At 35.6% G+C, this 23896-nt stretch overlaps 1 long non-coding RNA gene across 1 annotated transcript in view; it reads right to left on the bottom strand.

The window, feature by feature from the left end:
* Window positions 1-9406: 9406 nt before the first annotated feature.
* Window positions 9407-23896, bottom strand: part of LOC128864511 (uncharacterized) — a 28519-nt gene continuing 14029 nt past the window's right edge. The window contains exons 2-3 of the long non-coding RNA XR_008454703.1: window positions 13199-13388; window positions 9407-9520 (exon numbers count right to left, since the gene is read on the bottom strand). This is a non-coding gene — a long non-coding RNA (uncharacterized LOC128864511). The remainder of the gene's footprint in view (window positions 9521-13198; window positions 13389-23896) is intronic.

The following is a 23896-nucleotide window of genomic DNA, read 5'->3' on the forward strand; positions in this document are numbered from 1 at the left end:
AGAACAGGATAGCTGAGAAAAATGTAGAAAAATCATTGAAGTAATACCAAGTATCACTGCATGGATACCTAAAGGGTAGTGAGCGGAACGATCACTCACAAAATTCGAGAGCTGTGGGTAAGTTAGTCTTAGCAGTTCCCTCAAGCACTTAGGATCCACACATGGACAGAAGGATCTTGTGACTTCGCACGTTGCTGCACAGCACTCACAGAGTTAACGCGAAGGTCACATTGCAAGGAGCAGACCGTAGATTTTCAAGAGAACGCCAAGCCTCTCATTTCACGGAAAAGTCAACTCATGGGTGTTTCCATACTTGATTTTTTCATATAAAAAAGTTTAGTTCATACAGATTTCTTCTTAGCAGAAACTCACTCAAAGGTTTTCTATGGCCTGAGGAGGGGCTACCACGATTAGAAAAAATATTTTTATTTCTGAACTCCATTAAAGGTTTTTGAACTCCGGCAAATCTGCCGCTATGCTATCAAACATTTTCCTTTAAACTCCTAATCTTGATAAATAATGGGATTGTATTAGGATTTTTTGGAGTGAAATTTGTAAATTCGTAAGAATAGTTTTATTTAGTATTACTATAATTTTATTTTTATTATTATTTATTTATTTTAAATTAATCTGCAACTAAGGCTATTGCCTTCGCTTGTTAGTTCTCCTTTTTTGCTGCTACAAATGGGCAGCGAATTAAACTTTTTTCACAATAGCGTCTTAATTTTGCGTCTCAACTTTTGAAATTGTCATGCAAAATTAAACCCATAAAAAAAGTTTATGTTTCGTACACCAGTTAGAGCATTTTTGCCGTTCAGATCAACGATGAAGTATTTTTACTTTTTTTTTATATTTTTTTATTGTTTAATTTTTTATTTGAACTGAATCATTTGCAGGCTTTCTTTGCTTTCAACGGCGGCTTTGGATTTTATGGTAGAGCCGTTCGAATATACATTTATATTGGTTTTTTTTTTCAAATTTACTATTCTCTTGCCAAGAAATGAGAGATATTTGTTTTTTTAACTAACTGAATTTTTGGTTTCGACGAGAATTTACGACTGTTGACCGAAGTAATTTTTTTAACTAACTGAATTTTTCGGTTTGTACGAGAATCTAAAGCTGTTGACCGATGCATTGAAATGTTTTGCTCAGTTTTTATTTTGTTCCTTAATATTTTTTATAGTTCATTTTATTTATTTATTTTTTCTTAATATTCTATATTAACTGGTACTGATAATAAATGAAGAAATTAAATCAGTGAAATAAAAATGTGGATTTTGGTTTCGTTTGCACATTTTTCTCATATTTGTATGTCAGGCTAGTTTTTTTTTTTTTTTTGAAATTGAAATTTGAAAAGGTCGAGCCAAGGAGCACCAGGAGATTTGGTGGCTCCTAAAATACTCAAGCTCAAAAAGCCCATTGTATTTAAAACTCTGAAAAGGGGGTAGATAGTCAAGGAGGGAAGGAGAAAAGTATCAGAGAAAGAGGTAGGAAAATGTCAAGCTAGTAGAAACGTTGTTTTTTTGTTTTTGCTTTTTGCAAGCTTTAGATTTCTTATTTCAATTTCTGTAAGTTAAATTTTTTTTTGTTTTATATAGCTTTTTTTTCTTTGGTAATTTTTATTTGTCAATTTTAATGTTCATCTGTGGCGTGCGAACATTTCTCTATATGTAGCGATTTTTATTTTTTTTTTGCAAGTTTTTAATTTTTTATTTCAATATCTGTAGGTTTAGAATTTGTTTTTTTGTTTTTGTACTACTTTGGTTTTTTTTTTTGTAATTTTTATTTATTTGCAATTTTTAATGTTCATCCGCGCCATGCAAACGTTTTTCTATATGCTCCTATTTTTTTTTTTTTAATTTTTGCGTTATTCCAAACTTATAAAAATATGTCGCGATTTTTATTTATTTTTTTCGCTAGTTTTTGGTTTTTATTTCGATTTCTGTAAGTTCAAAAACATTTTTTATTTATATTTCTTTTTCTTTGTGAATTTTTATTTTTTATTTTTATCCGTGCCATGAAAACATTTTTCTATATGTCGTGAATTTTTTTTCGCAAGTTTTTGGTTTTTTATTTAAGTTTCTAAAAGTTTTAAACTATTTTTTTGTACAATTTTTTTTTAGTTTTTTTGTAGTTTGTATTTGCAAATTTTAACGTTCATGTCTTGCAAACATTTTTCTATATGCCGCAAGATTTAGTTATTTTTTTTTTTTTGGAAGTAAGTTTTTGTTATTTTGTTTCAATTTTTGTAAGTTTAAATTTCTTTTTTACATTTAAACATTTTTTTCGCAAGTTTTTGATTTTTATTTCAATTTCTGTAGGTTTTAAATTTGTGTTTTTTGTACTATTTTTTGTTTTTTTTTTGTAATTTGTATTTGCAAATTTTTGTGTTCATTTCCACCGAACTATTTCAAACTTATTGGTCTAAGTTTTTTTATTTCTTTATAAATTCTGTTTTATTCTTTTTAATTATTTTAAATTATTTTTGAATTTTTTCCCGTATCTTTTTATTATTTTTAAGTAATAATTGTTTTCACCTATTTTATTTGTAAGTAATTGGAACTTTTATTGGCAAATTCGTATTTTAATTTACTCTGAAGCATTGGAAAAGTATTCGAAATTTTTAATTTTGTTATCTTCAAACTTTTTTCTGTGTTAATTTTGAATTTCGATTTTTTTATTTTCTCGTTTGACATTTGAATGCTTTTCCCTGCTATTCGACCATTTTTTTATTTTTTATTTTTTATTATTAAATTTTGGTATTTTTTATTATTAGATTTAGTTTAGAACTTTTTTATTTGCAAATAATTAGAATTTTTGGTTGAAAATTTATATTTTAATTTAGTCTGAAATATTAAAAAGTTCTAAATTTTTTTAATAAATTTAATACAATTTTAACTGAGCTATTTTTTCAAACTTTTCACTGTCTTAATTTGTAAAATTTTTACTTAGGTTTAAAAATGTTGCTTCCTGCATTAATTTCGAAATAATTTTGAATGTTTTTTCCTCCGGTTCGACTCTTCGCATTTTTATATTATTTTTAATTATAATATTTAGTTTGGAACTTTCTGATTTGTAAATAATTAGAACTTTTGGTTACAATTTTATTATTTAATTTTCTCTGAAGTATTCAAAACTTTTGAACACCTTAATTTTGTTATTTTTCATGGGTGTTTCTGTGTTAATTTCGAATTTTTTATTTTCTCGTTTGGCATATGAATGTTTTTCAATATATACATAAATTTAATATTATATATATTTATGTATTTATATTTTTATTTTATACTTTATTAAAAATATTTTATTTTATTAAAAATATGTGTTTATTTTTTAAATTGTTATTTTCTTTTTGGAAATAAGTTAAGTTTTTTACATATTATGCTTTGCAGCTAATTTTTCTGATTTTTCTTTTGTTTTCTTAGGTGTTTTTTTGTTTGTGTTTTTGTTTGTTCTTGAGCGCACTTTCAGAATTATGTGATACATTTATTAATTGCCTTCTTTATTTAGAAGAGAGTTTTAAACTATATATTTAGTAGTATTTGTCATTTTTTTTGGTTGCCAAACAATTAAAAGCTGCTTTCCCTCAGCTAAACATTTTCTCATATATTTTTTTTTTATCATAATATAATATTTCTTATCGTATATAAAACCATATTTTTAAATAATTTTTTAGTTTTATTTGCTGCCTTATTAAGCAAAAACTAATTTGTAGTTGTAATGCAAAAATTTAAAGATCTTTTCTTTTTTTTGTTTTTTTTTTTCAAGTTATACCCAATTTACAGATGTGCAATTTCTGGTCAATTCAATAAATTTCTTTCCCTTTGAGAAATTTAAATTCCAAATTTTAGTTTAAAATAATGAAAATTACTGCTTCGCTTGTAAAATTTATTTTTTGCGAAAATTGTAAAGAAATTTTTTTAAATACCTTCTCTCTTTGAATGTTTTCTCTTTTGCCTAATCCCGTTAACACCTCTCCATTTATTAGTTTAATTCTGCTTTGTTAATTTTAAACTTTTTCAATTTTGCAAATTCACAAAAATATAGTAAAATATTTTCTTATAACTTTTCCTAATCTTTTACTGAAATAATTCTTTTCAGCCTTCTTCAAATATCAATTTTCTTTAAACGTGCAACGCTATTCGGTAAGTTTTTTTAGCTTCACTTGTGCTACGATAACACAAAAAATGGCTAAACTTAAACGCTTGAAATCTCGCAACAAACTAAATTCAAAACGCCAACGAATAAAGGTAAGCGAGCATGTTCGCCAGCAACTAAACTCAGCGGGTGCGCACACACATATACACACAGGTACATACATGCATAAATACAATACGTATGTAAAATTAGAGTGTACAACGAACAAGCAGCTCAAGCGGAGTGTTTAGCGCCAACACAATGCGCACCTGTGCTACGACGACCGCACGCGGGAGTCCACGAACACAAATCTGAGTTAAACGAGAGCGCTTAGTTGAGCTCTGACGAGCTTGATGTTGGCTGTCAAATTGTTACAGATATACGAATGTATAAATGTCGTATATAGAGAGATTAAACCGTAAGTATTGTGTTTTACAACAACTGCTACAACAATAACAAGGGAAGTTAAGCCACGCGCAGTTGACAAGTTCAAGTCTCAATGTCTCAGCGCGCGCAAGTTCGTTGCGCACTTAAGTCGCCCAGCAAAAAAAAAACAAAAAAAAGCAGCAACAAACACAAAGCCACAGCAAAAAATGCAACGCAACAATGCCTGCAATAACAAAAGCTATAACAGCAGTGCAAAAAAACCTAAACCACAAAGGCAAGCTTAAGCAGAGCAACTAGCCAACGAACCAGTCAACCAAGCAGCAAACGAACGTTCGAACCAAAACCCCACTCTCTTAGACCAACTGTTGAGCCGCCGTTCTACACCGCGCTTAACAACTCATTTGTTGACGCTCTTGCCGGCTTTTGAATTTACGCTCAGTGCTGGTGTTTTGCGCTGCAATTATCGCAACTCACAACCGCGACATCGAACAGCGCTTACAATCTAATAATAATGCGAGTGCTTGTTGTTCGCCACCACTGTTGGTGAAGGTGCGCGCGTTATGAGAGCATTTATGCAGTAGTTGTTTGGCAAAATAAGAAGAAGAAAAAGTCTAAGAAACGATTGCATGGGCCAATAAATGAGTTGAGTAAAGAACCAAATCGACGCGTCGGCTTGGCAACAGAAAATCAACAAGCATTTTTTCATATTTTCACTATTAATATCTATGCTCGTCGTTTACCGGGCAGGCATAGCAAAGGGTCTTATTACTCTTTTGTGCTATTTATGCTCTCCAAGCCACACACCAAACAGTTCATCAGGATGATAGTTTAAGTTAATCACTTAAGCAGTTAGTTGCGCGTCCGAAGAGAGTCTTTCCATTCATATAAATCTGCGGTGAACGCAGAGAGGAGTTTGCGGGTTCAAACTTACCCCGAAATGTTTTCGGAAAATTTTGAGAATATTTTCTCGTCATTAGTTAGTTAGTTGCGCACACCGAACAGTAGTATCTGCTTTTATTTCCGTAAATGTGATCCCTAAAAGTATGCTACCCGTAAATTCTTTTTTTTTTTTTAGTTTCTACGTATTTTGGAGCTTTCGAAAGGATTAAATTGCTTTTAAGTTAAAATTATTTTAGGTATTTACATGAAAAACTTACACTCAAGATGTCGATTTAACGCAGATTGAAAACACGTTACCGGAACGGCCCAGATATATATCCAGCCAAGGATTGTCAATTTCCTTTTTATGGAAGAAATATTTCTAAGTTTTTCATACATACGCTCTTGAATTTATTAAACAACGAAAAAATTATTCATCACGTTCTTCTTCAGTGACTAGCACAAATTTTTGTGTGCCCTAAATTACTTGGCATCTTTGACTTTCTACTTATTTATTTTTTTTTATGTAAAATTTGATAGATTACTGGATAGCGCAGGAGTGAAGCAGACTGATCCAAGTAAATATTAAAAGCTTTTCGCTGTTCTAAATCTCGACTATGAGTCCATACCGTACCTTTGCGGAGTCACTAAATTTACGCTCGCTTAAAATATTGTAGGAAATAAAATATGTAGTATATTAGTTTGGGGAAAAATATATATTACATTAGATTCGCTGTAACGAAAGCCACAGACTTAGCCATAGTGAACACTCCTCCGACGTCGCAAATAAACTTTTATATGGACAGCCAAGAAGACATCAAGGCAATGACAGCTGTAATGACAAAGTCACACTGCGTACGGCAATGCAGAAACAAGATGGATGAGCTAGAAACCGAGAAACAAGCCACCATCTATACGGGAATTGAAGGAAACGAGAAAGCGGATATACTAGCCGAAGCAGGCGCTAATCTTCCAGTAGGTGGCGGGGCCGATATGCAACCACCTCTTTGCGAATAATGACTAGAAAAACATGCAGCAATGATTAAAGAAGCGAACTCAAGATGGCAAGGAGCGAACTCATACAGGATTGCGAGAATCTCTTTCCAGGAAAGAGTGTTAACTGTGTTACTCCATCGTACGTGGCCAAACTGAAGGTAGTGCAGACCGATACATGCAACATATGTATGTAAGAACTCAACGACACCTACTCTGCACTACCCTGCACTTATCGAAACACGAATAAACTGCTTAGGTTCTGCATCATTTTCAGCTTAGAAAGTGTGACAGATCAAAAAATTAGCAGCCTACTTAAGGGCTTATATACAGCGCTCAGCCCAAATTGTGATGAATTATTTGACCAAACACCAAGTAAATAGCACCGTGCAAGCACTGTCTTCACCTGATATGGCCCTTTGCGACTTATTTTTGTTTCCCAAGTTGAAATTACCACTTCGTGGAAGGAGATTTCAGTCGATAGAGGAGATCAAAGAGAATGCGTCGAAGGAGCTGAAGGGCATTCTTTCGTCGGCCTACCAGGGGTGTATGGAGGACTCGGTTAAGCGTTGGCACATGTCTGTTGCTTCAGATGGGTCATATTTTGAAGGAGATAAAATGAATTTGCCTGAAATTTAACTCTGTTTTGTTTTATTTAAACATTCCCGGTACTTTCTGATCATAGGGTATATTTAAGAATACACACAGAAAATTTAATATCGTTCCGGTGAATATTTTCGAAGTTACACGCAAATATGGAAAGGTGTTTCAGAGTACTTGAAAGCACAAGGCAAACTTTAAACGCGTTTTTCTCAAAAAACAAAAAACGATTAGTCTCAAATTTTAACACGAGCTTCTTAAATACATTTTTTAGTAATTAATAGAAGATTTTTTCTCACCGATAAATATTTTTTTTTATGGACAATTTAAGGCCGAAATTTTGGATTTTTTTTTTTTGAGAAACCGCCATTTTGTCAAAAAGACAAGATTTAACATTACTTTAACGAAATCTGTTTGGCTTTCTTAATTTCAGAGGATCCCGTTCAGAGATATAGTGGTCACCGCAAAACGTTTTTTTTGAGAGGAGCTTCCGGAGACTAGCTGTATCTGCTTTCCAAATAAATATTTTTACTAATACTAAGTCTTAAAATACAGTTAAAAGATAACATAATATAATATGTGTTCACATTTTTAGATCAATAAATTTAAAAGTTTTCTCAGAAAAAATTCTGGAGAATTTGCTTTTTTCGGCCTTCTTGGCATTAAATGATGCAAACTGTGTATTAAAGAACCTGATGTTGGAGAGCATCGTTCGAGCCGCAGAACTTAATCGCTCAGGCACAATTTTTTATAAGAGCGTACAATTGCTGGCGTATGCCGATGATATTGACATCATCGGCCTTAACAACCGCGCTGTTAGTTCTGCCTTCTCCAAACTGGATAAAGAGGCAAAGCGAATGGGTTTGGTGGTGAACGAGGACAAAACGAAGTACCTCCTGTCTTCAAACAAACAGTCGGCGCACTTGCGTATCGGCACCCACGTCACTGTTGACAGTTATAATTTTGAGGTTGTAAAAGAATCTCTCTTGCCAACAAGTGCTACTTTGGACTAAGTAGGCAATTGAGCAGTAAAGTCCTCTCTCGACGAACAAAACTAACACTCTACAAGACTCTCATCATGCTCGTCCTAACGTATGGCGCAGAAGCTTGGACGATGACAACATCCGATGAAGCGACGCTTGGAGTGTTCGAGAGAAAGATTCTGCGTAAGATTTTTGGACATTTACACGTTGGCAACGGCGAATATCGTAGACGATAGAACGATGCGCTGTATGAGCTTTACGACGACATAGACATAGCGCAGCGAATAAAGATCCAGCGGCTTCGTTGGCTGGGTCATGTCGTCCGAATGGATACAAACGCTCCGGCTTTGAAAGTATTCGATGCGGTACCAGCTGGTGGTAGCAGAGGAAGAGGAAGGCCTCCTCTGCGTTGGAAAGATCAGGTGGAGAAGGACTTGGCTTCACTTGGTGTGTCCAATTGGCGCCGGTTAGCACGAGAAAGAAACGACTGGCGCGCTTTGTTAATCTCGGCCAAAATCGCGTAAGCGGTTATCGCGCCAATTAAGAAGAAGAAGTGTATTAAAGAAAAAATATAAAATAAACACTTGGTGTAACCTAACCTTCCTTACCATGGGGGAAAAGTAATCTATTGTTTTTATTTTTTATTTTGCGTAATTGGCTTAAAACTGCTTTACGGTCGATCCTTAGCTCCTGGGCAATGCTACGACTACTAACCTGCCGGTCAACTTCGATTATTTCTCTTACCGCATACCGAACTTTCTCTTTGTTGATTTCCATGGTTAACACCCTGTAACTCTCAACTGAGTGGAACAAACAAAAACACAGCAAACGATTTTTTTAGTGCGAAATGTCACCTTGACAGCGAGCATAAACTTTGAATTCTTTGATCTATACTTTAAGAGATATCGATCACTACAGCCATCTATCGAAAAAAATTAATGATTTCTTTCTCCTCAAACTAATATTTCAAAATTATTTTCGATGGGTGATTTGTATTAATTTTAATATATTTCCTTTAGCTCCTATTAGAGCATAGGGTGACTTGTAGAACATGACTTTTATTCATCGAGAGAGAGAGCGGCCGTCGCAGCCGAAAGCGTTGGTGTTTGACTACCACCAATTGATACAAAAAGTTTTTTCTAATAAGCTATCAGCCCCCGGCAAACAGTGGCAAGTGCCCGAGTGTATTTTGTGCCATTAAAAAGCTACTCGTAAAAAACCGTAGTTGCTTCCATTTGTCAAAAACATCAATACATGCACCTCAAATTGAAGCTATTCTTTCAATTGACTACTAAGTGGTGCCTGTTTGTCAGAGTTATTCTTCGTTTGGGGTGAGGATCGAAATTCTTACTGATTCCATCTATGTATATTTAGCCTACAGCGCTGTTGTATGGTATGCCCCAATACTCGAATACCTATGAGGTCTTGTCCGTAGCTGCTTTCTCCTGTCCCTTTTCACCGCTAGATCAACCTCTTTTGCTTACTTTTTTAAACTTGAGAACGACGTAGTTTACGACGTAGCCACGCTACCACCAACTAGATCACTTAAGGGCGATAGAATAACGCAAAATAGAAAAGTATAAGTAAGTATGAAAAAATATAAGAAAATCAAAAAAAAAAGAAAAAAATAGTAAATAAGAAAATAATAATAATAATAATAATAAAGAATCATAAATATTGTTAGCCAGTCACTTCAGATGCTTAGCTGAAACTGCTTTTTTGCCCTCATGGCTCATCGCTCATATTCTCTAACTAGCTAATAGCGGCTTATTCTTGGCTCTCATCTTCCCAACCTCTCATCTGAGTGCCATTCATTAATCGCCTCATTGAATTTAAACCAGCCTAACTGATGCGTAATTCTCAAATTCTTTGAATAGTTCTTAACTTTTCTTATTGTTGTTGTTGCTGCTTAAAAATCTCACTATTCACTTGAGTAGTCAATTTGTGGTTGTTGTCTGGCATGTCTATTGGATCTCCCAAATATTTCAATATTGCTCATGGTGAGCATTCTTTGCCGTCGTCACTATCTTCGCCTTTTTCTGCCACATTCGCAACCACTTCATTATTGTGTGAGTCAGTGGCGCAGTTATGCCAGGAATTTGCCGGTCACGAGAAAAAGCTATACATATTCCAGTGTTACCTGTGTGTGTTCGAATATTTGTTTAAATTATACACTTTTTCGTTTATTTACTTTCCCATCGCGTCGCACGCCAGACATTCTTAACCCTTTCCCTTTTCAACTTCAGTCTGGTTGGATAAGTTAAATGTGTTTTCTGGTTTTGACGCTCTTGTTGGGTGTTAGTTTTAGGTTTTTTTTGTTTTTGTTTTTGTGCGAACATAAACGCTTTGTAAGAGTGAATTTGTAAGGTATCATTTATATAAATAAATGGAGCATTCTATTATAAACCGGACAGATTTGAATACAATTTGCCTGATTTGATTTTATATATGACTTATACAAGGTGGCGCAAAATTAAATTAGATAATTTAACAAATTATTTTGAGTGATGAAAATCTTTATTTTGATCTTTGTGTGCTCCATTGTCTGTCTGTTTGTGGGGTACAGCTTCCTATTTCACAAGTGTCACACATGATTGACTTACGACTCCGTTTACAAAAATTGTAAATCTGCCGATAGTTTGATTAATTTTGTGCCACCTTGGATTTATAACTTGGAACATAAGAAGAGAAAATATTTTTAGAATTTTTTGAAGGTCTGGAGACAAATTTTTGATTAATTTTGTGCCGCCTTGTATTTAAAATTTGGAAGATAGGACAGAAAAAATGTTGAAACTCCTGGATTTTTGGCTTGAAGATTCATTTTCGAAAATGCAGAACTCTGTTCAATTGAAGTTAGGTCATGTTAGAGAAGGAGTTAAAAGATTTTCCTTTGTCTTATTAAATAAAAAAATATTAATATTTCTTTTAGAAGTGTGCGAAAATTTTTATTGTTAAAAATCTGGCGTCAGCTGGGTACCAACACCAAACGCGTTGTACTGTTAGAATTTGATGCAGTTCATTATTTCAAAAGTTTACTGATAAGCGACGGGGCGCATTTTCACCTCTAAACGTGAATATGAAAAATATAAAAAATTGTCGGTTCAGGGCAATAAACCATTCTTAGTTAGGTGCAATAAGGCAAAATTTCATCCACAAATGGCAGTGATAACTGGATCTGGCCCATAGGAGAGCAGGCAGCCAAAATTGACATCCTTTACAATAAATACTGCCGTAGTTGTAATCAACAGGGGAAAAAGGAAACTATCTTCCACTTCCTCTGTGAATGCTCTGCGAGGATGGAAAACGAGGATGTTAACCTCAGGCAAACCGCTTTTTTAAAACTTCGAGGAGCTGGCCGGCATAGACGTAAACAACCTTATAAGGTTTCTCAAGCGCACAATTTGGATATAGTCGTAAAAAAATAATCGTATAAATTGTTTGTAGCGGGAATGTGGCAACAAAATTATGCGGTAGTTCTAATTGGATTCTTGTTGAATCAGCACTGCAACCAACTAACCAACCAACCAACCATCCGCAAAACTCAGCGTGATATGGTACACTGCTTTCTTCAAGCATGGCCATTTTTGTTTAGAAAGACAAGGGAGACAAGGTAGCTGCAACTTGCGAATAACCAAGACGAAAGACCGAAATTATTTGAATTGGAGATGGAGGTTATTTGCTTCCAGTAAGAAGTGTCAGGAAGTGTTTTTCCCGATACTGCGCGCCACACAATGGAGATGTTGAGGATCACTTTTTCAGGTCGTTTGATATCTCGATTAGTTTTAACGACTTTTGTTGTAAGCGATATAGTCTGATAGTGGTGTTTTGCGAGTTAATTGAAGGTGCTGGTCAAGGTGAGCTCTCTAAGTATCCGAAAAAATTAATAAAATATACGAAATTCGCAACAACTCTGCTGGTTTCGATCTATCAGATAACATTTTCGAGAGAAGAAAAAGGGAATTTTTTGTTCCCAATAAAAATATGCCATTAAGGGGTTATATACCTTGTGTTGGACTAAAACATCGACATTTTTTTTATGGCACATTCTAAAAGTACCTCATCTTAAAAATATAAATTCAAAAAATCATTAAGATCGGAGCACTAGACCGAAAGTTACAGACCGTGATTGCGTGCACTTTAGATGCGATTATTTTGAAGTCGTGTTTTTTGAAAATTATTATTAAAAACTATTTGATCGATTTGCTAAACTTTTTTTTTTTAATTATTCGAGGTTACAACCTCGTTAATCTGAACGGTTCACTTTTTATAAATATTTGCATAGTTCACTGGAATACATTTTTTTTTAATTTTTCAACCCCTTAAAAATCGTTTTTTTGGTGCAAAGCGGTTTTTATATCGAGACAATTTTTTTTGGGTAAATAAACCGTTCAGAATCACTAAAATCATTTTTCTACAATAATCATTTAATTTTTTTTTTATTCCAGTTGAGCTGTTCATGCGCTACCGTGATCACCGCAAGCCTCTTCTAAATAACGGCGTATCGGGCGAGGGGCGATACCAACAATAAATAATATCTTTTTTTAAAATAAAAACACCAAAATATATTCTCCGAGAGTTACCCTTCAGTATGATATATGCCTCATTTGAATAAAAGTTCTAAAACATATTTAAAAAAATTATGACAATCGTCCATTTTTTCGGGCTCACAAGGTATATAAAGCCTTAAAAGGAATATTTTTTTAATTAGTTTTTTGCAGCCAATAAAAATATGCCATTAAAAGAAATGTTTTTTTTTAATATTTCTATGATTCCAGCGAAAGAAAATTAAGTACTTTTTGCGCTACTTTTTTGTGTATGTAATAAAATTCGTTTCATTTTGAAGAATGAGTTTATTCTAAGTTTACCAAAACTCCTTTCTTTTCTCTTTCTCTGTACTCATATACTCGTATGCGTCATATGAATATATCTGTATGCATGTATGCGTGTGCTCACTATTTTACTTTCCCCTCTGCGGCTCGTTTCTATTGTAAAACCAGTCTTGAGTGCATGCGTTCACTTTTAATTGGCAAATTGATTTACATTTATTTGTACGATAAAATGAAATCGTAGTAAAGTTCAGAATGAGGCGCGTGCCAAAGTACCACAGCGCACAGTTTCAGAAAAAAAGCATCAAAGCAACGGTAATAAAAGAATAATAAAAGTAAGTGAGTAAATAAAAATGCAACTAGTTTTTATACACAACTAAATGCAGATTTACTTACATGCATACATATGAATCTGGGATATACGGTGATTGTGCGCTGCGGAGACCCTGCAGGGAAATCCCTTTCATTCCGTGCAAGCAACTGATAAATTTGAATTTGAATCTCAAGCAACCATATTGGCCCTCACTGCAAACGAGTGTATTTGCCGCTGCTGGCATTGACGTGCAATGTGTCCCTGCTGAATTAACTGTAAAAAGGATGTTATTCAACCCGAAAAGCAAAACAAAATCCAAATTCAAAGAAATATGCAATTTTAAAATTTCGGCTGGATATTGCAGCAGAAATTCTATAAAATGTTTATATTTCTGACTGGAGGGACTTCTTTAGGTAACAGCCATTGCTTTGGTTAGCAAAACAGCGGGGACATTTCCCAAGAAAAATTCCTCCTACACAAAGTAAACAAAAGCCACGACGAAGATCTCAGGTATGGGCGAAACAGAATGAACGTAGTGAAACTGTGTGGGAATGTAAGAAATGTCTTGTTGGCCTGCACATTCCTGATTGGTTCGAAATATGTCGCACTGTCCGAAATTATTAATAAAATTCGTTAAAATGTTGTAACGAGTGGTCGAGTAATTTCAAAAAATTGATTTTTCGTTGTTTTTTCAATATTTCGAAAGTATAGTATCTTAATAATATAATGTGAAATTTTCATGCGGAAATTCCCAATATACAGCCCATCAACTAAGTAGAGAGCGGTCCGCGTGCTGCTGCACCTCAAACTTTAAACTCATTTGTTTCGAAACGACTTTTTTCGGCCTGGTGTTGTCAAAAAAAAAAAAAAAAACACAAAACAAAAAAACATATTCAACCGAATTGTCTGAAATTTTACTATGTTATTCACAATATAAATGGCTATCGCCGTGCTTCAATTATTTCGCTTTTTTTTATTAAAAAGTGATACTGATTAAGAAGTTTTTTGTTTTTGTGCTTCACATAAATAGAAGAGCCAAAATGGACAACACCGTCCAGGTCCAAATTTTCGCGAGGGTCTACTTCAGCGCCATTTTTAGAATTATTGAAATAAAAAAGAAAAATTTTATTCATTTTTGTATATAAAAGAAGTTAAATAAAATTAATTTATTAAAATAAAAAAAATTTAAATATCCTTTTTCATTTTTTTTTTATTAAAAAAATACTTCCTGAAAATACCCTAAATTTCCGAGCTCTAGGCCACCGAGACCTCTTAACTTTACTAATATTTATTTAAACCTCCAAGCGCCAATTATATACTTATATACCTAGGTGGGAGATTTGGTACAAGTTGTGGCACTTAAATTACAAGAGCTTATCAATAAATCACAAACAATTTAAATTTTGATGAACATTTTAGTATCGACCTTCACAATAGACTCCTATTAAAGCTTGAGAGCTTCTTGGTTATCCTTCAGAGTTAACCCGTTCATCGCCGCGATTACAGCTTTCTTGACTACTTTTTTGTGGCATTATCAAGTTTTCTTTTTCATTGAGATGAGACTTCATTTTGGAAAATAAAAAAGAGTCTAAAGGGACGATATCTGGGGAGCAGGAATGATATCCAGAACTCATCAATAACTAAAGGGTCATTCAAAAGCCGCACTTTGACGTTGTTTTAAAATAAAACTGTTGTGGCTACTGCGTGATCTCTTGTTGAACAGAGCAAATTTTTTATAACAAAAAATTAAAAAAAAATAAAGGAAGTTTTGAATACAAAAAAAAATGGTGAAATCTCATAAAACTAGTTTAGCACTAAAATATTATCTGTTTTATGATAACTAAACATTACAAGAATGATAGAAACAAGATTGTGCCCATCAGAGAGTGCGTGACGTCACGTTTGCCGAGTTGTGCAGTATTGCCAACCATTTGCTCTTCGCAATACATTTAGTGCTTTGCGGAATTTTTTAAGTGTTTGATTCTTCTTCTTTTTTTAATTCAAAGCTACCGAAACTGTAAGTTAAAAAAAAAACTATATTATTAAACAAAAGAGGGTTAAAAAAGGTCACTCTAAGAAGATTTTAGTGTTAATGAAAATTTGTTGATTCTTATAAAATTTGATATTTTGAAAATGAAAATTTAATTTTATGTTCCTTTTAAGGTTAAGCAAGAATGATAAATCTTCTTCTCTCAACTCTTCTTAAGATTGAAAACCGTTTTACAAGAATTAACGAATTAAAGCCATAGAGGTGTAATGGTTTCTTCCGGTCCTCAATCCTTAGTGGGACATAGGGCATTAAGAGGTGTATTCATAGTAAAAATAAGGAAAAAATACCAGAAAATACTAAAGAAACCATACTGACATTTTTACAAAATGAGTACCTTATCTAGTAACATAACCTCAAGAGTTTCGCTTAACAAAAAAACCTCATAAAGCAAATTGTGCATAACCATAACACATTTATTTAAAAAAGCGCACATTTAAAAAAAGGAAATTTTAAATTTATTTGTTTGATAGATATTTTGTATGGATATAGAGAAGGAGGTAAATGGAATCGCAATGGAATAGGTCAAGTTACATTTACACAAACGTGGAAAATGACGAAACATTTATCAAATTCATGAAAGATATTTTCAATTTCGATTGTGCATCAGGCGTTAATAAGTCAACAACACTAAGAGGCAACATCATCGATTTGCCTTTTTCAAGACACTTTACACTCGAAACACTCCCTTTCATTTCCTACTTTTCCTATCATCGTCCTATTCTCAACAGAGAATTGGTTCATTACCATGCACACATGAAGAAGGCATATGCAAATACAAGTATGTGAATTTATATACAAATGCGCATATACATACATACATATGCTCACTCAAGTAGGAGAGAGCCAGATGTCGAACGTTGCCGAACGCGGGGGTCGATTGTGCCTCTTTGTCGTTCGTTCCGCGCTTTCGCTTGCAGTTCAAGCTAGGTAACGACGATGGAGCAAGATAACGACGTTTGAGCAAGATAACGACACATTTTTTCGTGCGTGCAGCCGGTTAAATCGAATTATGAGACATTATCACGTCAAAAAAGAAAGATTGTTGTGATGTTGAATCAGCAGTATAAGTCACTACGCCAAGCACGATCAGTTCTTGCTAAAGAAAGAATAGATGTGAGTATCAACACCATCGAACGTCGAACCGTCCCACATCATCGAGATCCACTGCTCTGAGAAAAACACATTGGGAAAAAACAAACAAGAAAATGGCGTCACAGTATTGGACTGGCCTTCTCAGTCCCCAGACGCCAACCCCATTGAAAATGTGTGGGGAACTATGAAAACGCATCTTGCCGGAAGGCCAGTCCTTGATTTAAAGCAACTCGTGCGTCAAGTTCGCAAGATATTGTCCTGTTTGTCGACGAACTACTATGAACAGAAAACTTAGTTCAAAGCATAAAAAAGCTGCCAGACTATACTCGACAGCGATGAAGACTACACGGCTTATTGAGTAATTGCAACTCGTAGTTTTATACATACTTTCATGTTAAAAAATTTTAAATACATATATATCTTTTATACTTCATGAACAATCGCGGTTCCTTTTTTCTGACACATACTGCAAAATTAGCGCTTACACCCTTTATTGGGGGTTTGGCCGAGCTCCTCCTCCTATTTGTGGCGTGTGTCTTGATGTTGTTCGACAAATGGAAGGACATATAGTTAAAGCAGCTTCTGAATGGCGGATGGTTTTTATGTGGATCTGGCAGACGGCAGATGGATTGATGGCAGAAATACACTCGGAGGCTTGCCATTGCCTGATGAGAGGCGACTGCTATTAGAAAAAACGTTTTCTATCATTTGTGTTTCAAGACCGGACATTCAGGCCCGGGCACTTCCGATTGGTAATCATGCACCAACCCATTCAGCAGCCGCAGTCGTGGGATTTGGTTACGTAAAACATTTCAACTTAATAGCTAGACAATATCCATCTAATTGAATACTCGTGGCGACGGTCGTTCAAGATTTTAATTCTGAAGAATCTTGATGATCTTCTCTTTTGAGAAGAAACTTGATGATCTTCATTTTTGTTTCCTCGACTGACTGTGACTGCGATCCATAACTTCGTGTATGCGATCCATAAATAAAATATTAACAAACGGTTAACGCAACAAGTAAAATGTTTCACCCCGGCATAACCACAGGTTTCGTTTGTAAACACAAAACTGCTGCTTGACAAGTTTACAACGTCAAGACAACAGAATTTTACGCATTTCGACAGTTTTCCTTATTTCGCTCTTCGACTTTGTTACGCATTTACTGCTATGAAACAAATATCATTTAACGGAAAGCTTAGGAAGCGGAATCAAATTTGTCGCGTTGACAAACTAAATTATTCACATGAACAGGCAGTTGAGATAACGAAAAAAATGGCAGGCAATAATTATTGTTTTTGTTTTCTTCTGCTTAATTTTGAATTGTTGTAATTGTTAATTTCATAAAAGAGTTTTTGAAACATAAATTATCTTGTTAATTTTTAGCTGGCTTTGTGCAAAAAACTCGGTAACTGCAATTTCCTCAATTCCTTTATTATTATATTATGTTTTTTTGTGGCATTACGCCATTACAGTCTTGCGTCAAAGTTTTTTTCCCCTTCTTCACCCCTCTCGGGAGCATGGGGCCTCGTCAAGGCTCAGTTTTTCGTTGGTTTCGTTAATTTATTTTAATTTCTGGCAGGGTAGGTGATCAGCCTGCCGCTACCAGTCCTAAGTAGTGGGAATGCCAACTTGTCGTTGCTTAGGAGCAACGCCTTCTTACTGTTACGAGCGCCATCTGTGTTTCACTTTTTTCTGGCAGAAGGATGACACAGTTGGTTGGGGACTTCGCTAAATTTGGTATGCCTGCGCTGCGCTGCGCTCTTGCTGGCGCCATGCCACTGATTTTGCTTGTTTTAGCAGTCCCAATGCAAATAATGCGCTGACTATTGTGCGGCAGTAAGTATGTAAAGGATGGAAAGGATAAGTTTTTGGGGTTGAGGAATGAATTTTTTTTGTTAGAAACCGGGAAAGTAGGTAAATTTGGAAAAGTTACTTGTGATTCGACCCCACAATCCCTGGAGTGGCAGGTGAGTGCACTTACGCTAGACTACCGAGACCGTTATCAAAGTTAAAGACCTCTATTTTTTATTTTCTTTCCTTTTTTTTTGATCATCACCTTCTCGAGCTTCTCAAGATCTAGCTCTTTTCTCTCTGTCTCAGTAGATCCTCACTCAGTCTTTCTAGATTGACTGCGATCTTACTCATGTGATAAGCATTTCCGTTGATGGTGCTCCGTCTGCCCTTTTATCTGCGCCTTCTGGTGTGCCAGAAGAAAGTATGTTCTTGGCTTTTTGATGATTCTAAGAAAAATGTAAGGGCCTGTACGATTTGAAGACGGTGCTTATCGCATTCGGTAGAACGACGAGTTAGACACACTTATCGGCGGTGCAAGTGTAATCAGGTACATCAAGCATGTGAAACTTGCCGCAGTGCTGCCCTGAATGTCCTTTTGCACTTACTTCCCATCGAATTTTACGTTAAAGGAGATTGGCCTCAGCAGGCAATCTCTCAAGGGGCATGGTAGCATTTTCGGGCAGTTAACACCGTATTTCTCCGAACTTCGATCAGATTTCTGTACCCGCAAACTAGAGTTTGAGGGTCGTGCTAGGGCAATCTTTCCAAATAGGCAGGATTGGATCGAGGGGAAAATCTGCACCGAAGCTTGCACCTCTGTCTTCACTGATGGTTCCAAGATGAAATCGGGAGTCGGAGCAGGGGGTTTCTATAAATCAGCCAATTTATCTAACTCCTTTAAACTGCCGAATACTGCTAGTGTTTTTCAAGCAGTCGTCTTTGTGATCCTGCAGGCATGCAAAATGCTTAAAGAACGCGGAAGCGAGGTATATATTAACATTTGCTCCGATAGTCAAACCGCGATTAAGGCTCTGACGACGCCATGGTGCAGAACGAAACTAGTAAACTCCTGTAAGGAGGAGATCAAATCTTTTGGATGTGCAGGGAACATTTCTCTGATCTGGGTTCCAAGACATTGGAACATAGAGGGAAATGAAATCGCTGATGAGCTTGCCAGGAAGGGGATTGAATTGGCCTCAGAGACGTCCTACCCGTCATCGGCATCCCTCTGACAGTTGTTAAAGGGGAACTTCCCAAATTATTTCTGAGGAAAGCGCAGAAAAGATGGAGCTCCATTTCTTCATGAGCTATTTCGAAGACACTTTGGCCCCAGTACAATATACGGACTCATCGACATTCAATTTTCAAACTCTTAGCTGTGTTTACCGGTCACTGGACGATCGGCAATCACGCGGAAAAGCTAGGGTTACCATTTAACCCCCATTGCAGAAGCTGTGGGTACCTTACAGAGAACGAGACTGTTGGGCACTTTCAATGATACGGTCACATTTTACGAATGAGCAACGAGAGAGCTATAAAATTAATCTAGGAAACAAAACCAAAAGGTGACAGAAGAAGAGGACTGCCGAGAAAACAATGGTGAGATAACATTGAAGGTGACTTGGAGCTCTGGGCATATCTGCTATCAAACGAAAAGCTGATGACCGAGTGAAATTGAGGCGAATTGTAGCGGAAGTGAACTGTGATGCTATGATGATGATGATGTAATGATGAGTAGGAGTTTTTCTTTTGCCAACTTCCTTCTGTATGTGGAGGATTCCAAAATATTTTCTTTCTTTTTCTCAGCGGATTTACATAAACTTCAAACTGATGTTCAAAGAATAGGTTATCGGCGTAGTATACCTCGATTATCGCTTAATATTAAAACATGTTTTAAACTCACGTATTCAACTCGGTATCGGGGATGATATACTTCAATCTGTTTTTTCCTAAATCATATAGACTTTATTTTATATGAAGGTACTTCATTCTTGGCTTTATATGAAAGAACAGTTCGAACTTCGCGGACCCTTATACTCTTCCTATTTGTTGCGATTTATTTCAATTCTTCGATCTTTATTTTAATACGCCTTTTTTTATTTGGTGACCTAACACCTCTATAGACAGAATTGAAAGGGTACAAAAAGCTTTTCTTAAGTAGGCTCTCTCTTCCCTGAGTTTCTCTGACCCTGTCCCACCACATAAATCCCGCCAACTTCTATTGGATTAGGGTATAAGTTCGCAAGTTCATAGCTTTTTTATAGTTTCTTTTATTTTACAACGAATTGTTTGCTGTTTGGCAAAGGGTAAATATTAATTTGATAGAACACTTTCTGCTCTAAAAAACTATGTTAATTGTATTTCTGAGTTATTTAATTTTTCATTAGTTTTGTGACTTAGAAATGGAATACCCAGGAGGGGTAAAATAAGCATTTTCGACACCTGCTATTCTTTGCTTTACATCGAAGTCAGCATGGGACATTTGCGACGTGTATGGAGAAGGTGCCATAGGTGAGTCTACAGCACGGAAATGGTTTGCAAAAATGGCGACTTTAACATCGATGACACATCCCGTAGCGGAAGAGCTTCTGAATTCGATGAAGAACGTCTCAAATCACTTTCGAAGGTGAACGATCGCCAAACCAGTCGTGAATTGGCGGAAAACATGAACTGCGATCATAAAACGATTCTCAATCAATGGGATTTACCAAAAAATTAGGAGCCTGGGCGTCTGACGAGCTCAACGAAAAAAACAAACAAAGGCGACTTCAAATTGCTTCTCCGCATCTCCTATATGTCAATATGAAGCAAAGAAAGGAGTAGATGGCTCCCGGAGATACGCCAAAGCCGACAGTCAAGCCGGATCTTCATTCAAAGAAGATCCTGATACGTGTTTGGAGGACTGGGAGGGCATGGTGAACTGGAAAATGCTCGAAAAGAATGTCACGGCCAACAAGGAGCTCTACATTGCCCAGCTACATCGCGTGAATGAGGTTATTCGGCTGAAAAGGCTTGATCGACATGGTCAAACCACATGTCTTCACAACATCGACAGGCCCCATGTTGCGCAAGTCGTCAAAGCCGCACTCGAAGAGCTCGAATGGGAGGTCCTTTAGCAACTGCCGTATTCTTCGGACCTTGCACCGGCCGATTACCATCTTTTACGTTCCCTGTCAAACCAAATGAAGGGCGTTACCTTCGGCAACGAAAAGGTCCTTAAAAACTGGCTCAACAAATTCTTTGGCGATTTTTGGTGGAACGGGCGAGTCGGTCGACAATAAATTCGTCGAGAGGTGGGAAGAGGTGATTAACTTTGGATATAAATATTTTTTCTTTTTGTTTTATATTTTGTATTTGCAATTCAAAATCTAATAACTAATCTTAAACAATTTTACCGAACTTGATTTCAATACCCTTTTTATGCTCTGAATTATTAAAATTTCATACAAACTACAGTCATGTTAAAGTTTTGCGCAATACTGTATTTTAATATAGTTCAATAAATTTTGCAGTTGGAAAATTGCACAGCACACAATTGCGCATAATTTCGCTTAAAATAACTTTTCATTAAGACATTCATTATTAATCTCGTTTTAATAGATGAAAAATGTGTCTCTTTTATTTCATCATTTCATCTTTTGTCAAATGCGTTTCAATACCTGGGATGTTCTCTGCAGGGGAGTTTAGCGTCAAATATCGCATATGCTACTTCCCCAAGTAAATGTATGTATGTATATATGTATGAATGCATGTACGAATTGTAGAGTTTTACTACAGCAGCCGAGTCATAACATTCCAGCAGAGGTAAACGGTTTTTATATGAATGTAAGTTTAAATATGCATGCATCATAAATGCTATATACATACATACTTACATACATATGTAATTTGTTATACCGCGAATGACTGTGACTGGGTGAACAAAGAAATCCACAGAAAGAGGTGGAACACAGCAGCGAAGTGCTGCAATGAAGGTGCAATAAATATGAATAGGTGGGACATTCCCACTTATACATACGTACATGTATGAAGATGTGTATGTGCATATGTAAATTTATAACTCTGCTGCTGCATTGCACTCTGAAGTATGAAAGGCTGACATGAATGCGCGCTGTGAGTCATTCAAAACCAAAAAACGAAAAAAAAACAAAAAAAGAAAAGAAAAAAAAGAGGCAACAAAAAGCGTGAAAAGCATTTAATAAATGAATACGCGCCGGCGACCGTTTTGTATTGTGTCGGTAATCTGTAGATCATTTTGTGATCGGCGGGTGTTCGCGATTAATCATAAGCGATGTCGATATGCTGATCGATAGAGACCAATTATGCATACTAAGGCTTTGGGTTGAAGGTTCAATTAGTTTGTAATGGGTTTAAAAAATGCAAAGAATTATAATTTCATTCAATATAAACTCTGGTCTATGCAAATATTAACAATATTAACCACCACCCGCCAGCAATCTAAATAAAGAGCGCAAGCGAAAATTCTCTCCCAAGAGAAGAAAAAGTTAACGTATATAAAATTTACTATATATTGCAATTTACTACTTATTACTATTAATTTAATCGGTAGACGAAGACATATCATGAGAGTTGGTTTACAGATTTTTGTGCTATCCCAAAAAAGGAACCATAAATATATTTCATATACTCAGGTTGTATGTGGCTAAATATCCCATTTTATGGTTTTCGCGTATTAACTGCAAATTGCGAAACGGCACAAGTTCGACAGCAAGTAGAAGCGTACAAAAAACCAGTTTCCACAAAAAAAAGTGTGTTTGCTTACAGCTGTAACCAGCAGTCACTTTGCTCTCTCAATTTTTATGTGATGCATAATTTTTTGGCGTTATCAAACACCTACTTGCAAAAATTACGAATAACTAATACAAATGTTTGTTATCAACGCAACAAATGCAACATAAAACGAAAACAAAACAACAAATGGCCAATTATCATCAAATGCCCGCCAAATTCACTGAGAACGGAATAGCGGTTCGCAGATGTCACCATCTTCTGTGTTCTCTCCACCGTGGGAGTGTCTCACTTGAAGTTTCCCCTATTTCTGTCGTAACCTACAACTCCGCACGAATTGCACTAGCAGATATGCATCGGGCGAGCCGCAATCAAATGTGGTAAAGTACAAGTAAAGTAAAAGCAACGCCACGTCCTATTGCATTCTAAGAGCGCCGATAAGAGTCGAGATATTTTTTTTTGTTAGTTTCGCAAGCGTTATAAATCACTATAGATCCGCAAACACAGCATGCTCTCAAACCTTCAATAGCAACTCGACCAAGGAAAATCTTTACAAGGTAATTTCGACTCTAGAAATAAAACAGTTTGGTGAACTATTGTCAAATTGTTCAGCTATTTTTTTCTGGAGGAAGAAGTGGGAAAGAAACTACAAATAATCTCGCTTTAAGAATCAGGGACTAATCAATAGCCCGTTTCTGTAAGAAATCGAAACATTTTTTGATAGTAATGAATTTCCCCACGCAAAAGGAATGGGGAATTCAGTAGTCAAAGAAAATACAATTGCAGTTTACACTGATAGATTCAAGCTAGATTGCGCCAGTGTGTATAGGCAGACCGCGAAACTTCCAAGTCTTTTCGCCTGGGGAATTGGTATAGTATTTGCAAGCAGAAGTTCCCTGATTAAGGAAAGCTGTCAAGATGATTAGAAACCATCCACAACAACTATCGGAAGTATGTATTTTTTCATATAGCCAAGCAGCCATCTTAGCTTTAAAGCCACCACAAACCAATTCAAAAATCGTCAGGCAATGCAAAGAAGACCTTAATGCTTTAGCGCGCGCGACAAACGTCACTCTCATTTGAGTACCTGG

The sequence above is a fragment of the Anastrepha ludens genome, chromosome 5, assembly GCF_028408465.1.
Source record: "Anastrepha ludens isolate Willacy chromosome 5, idAnaLude1.1, whole genome shotgun sequence".
Taxonomy (NCBI): domain Eukaryota; kingdom Metazoa; phylum Arthropoda; class Insecta; order Diptera; family Tephritidae; genus Anastrepha; species Anastrepha ludens.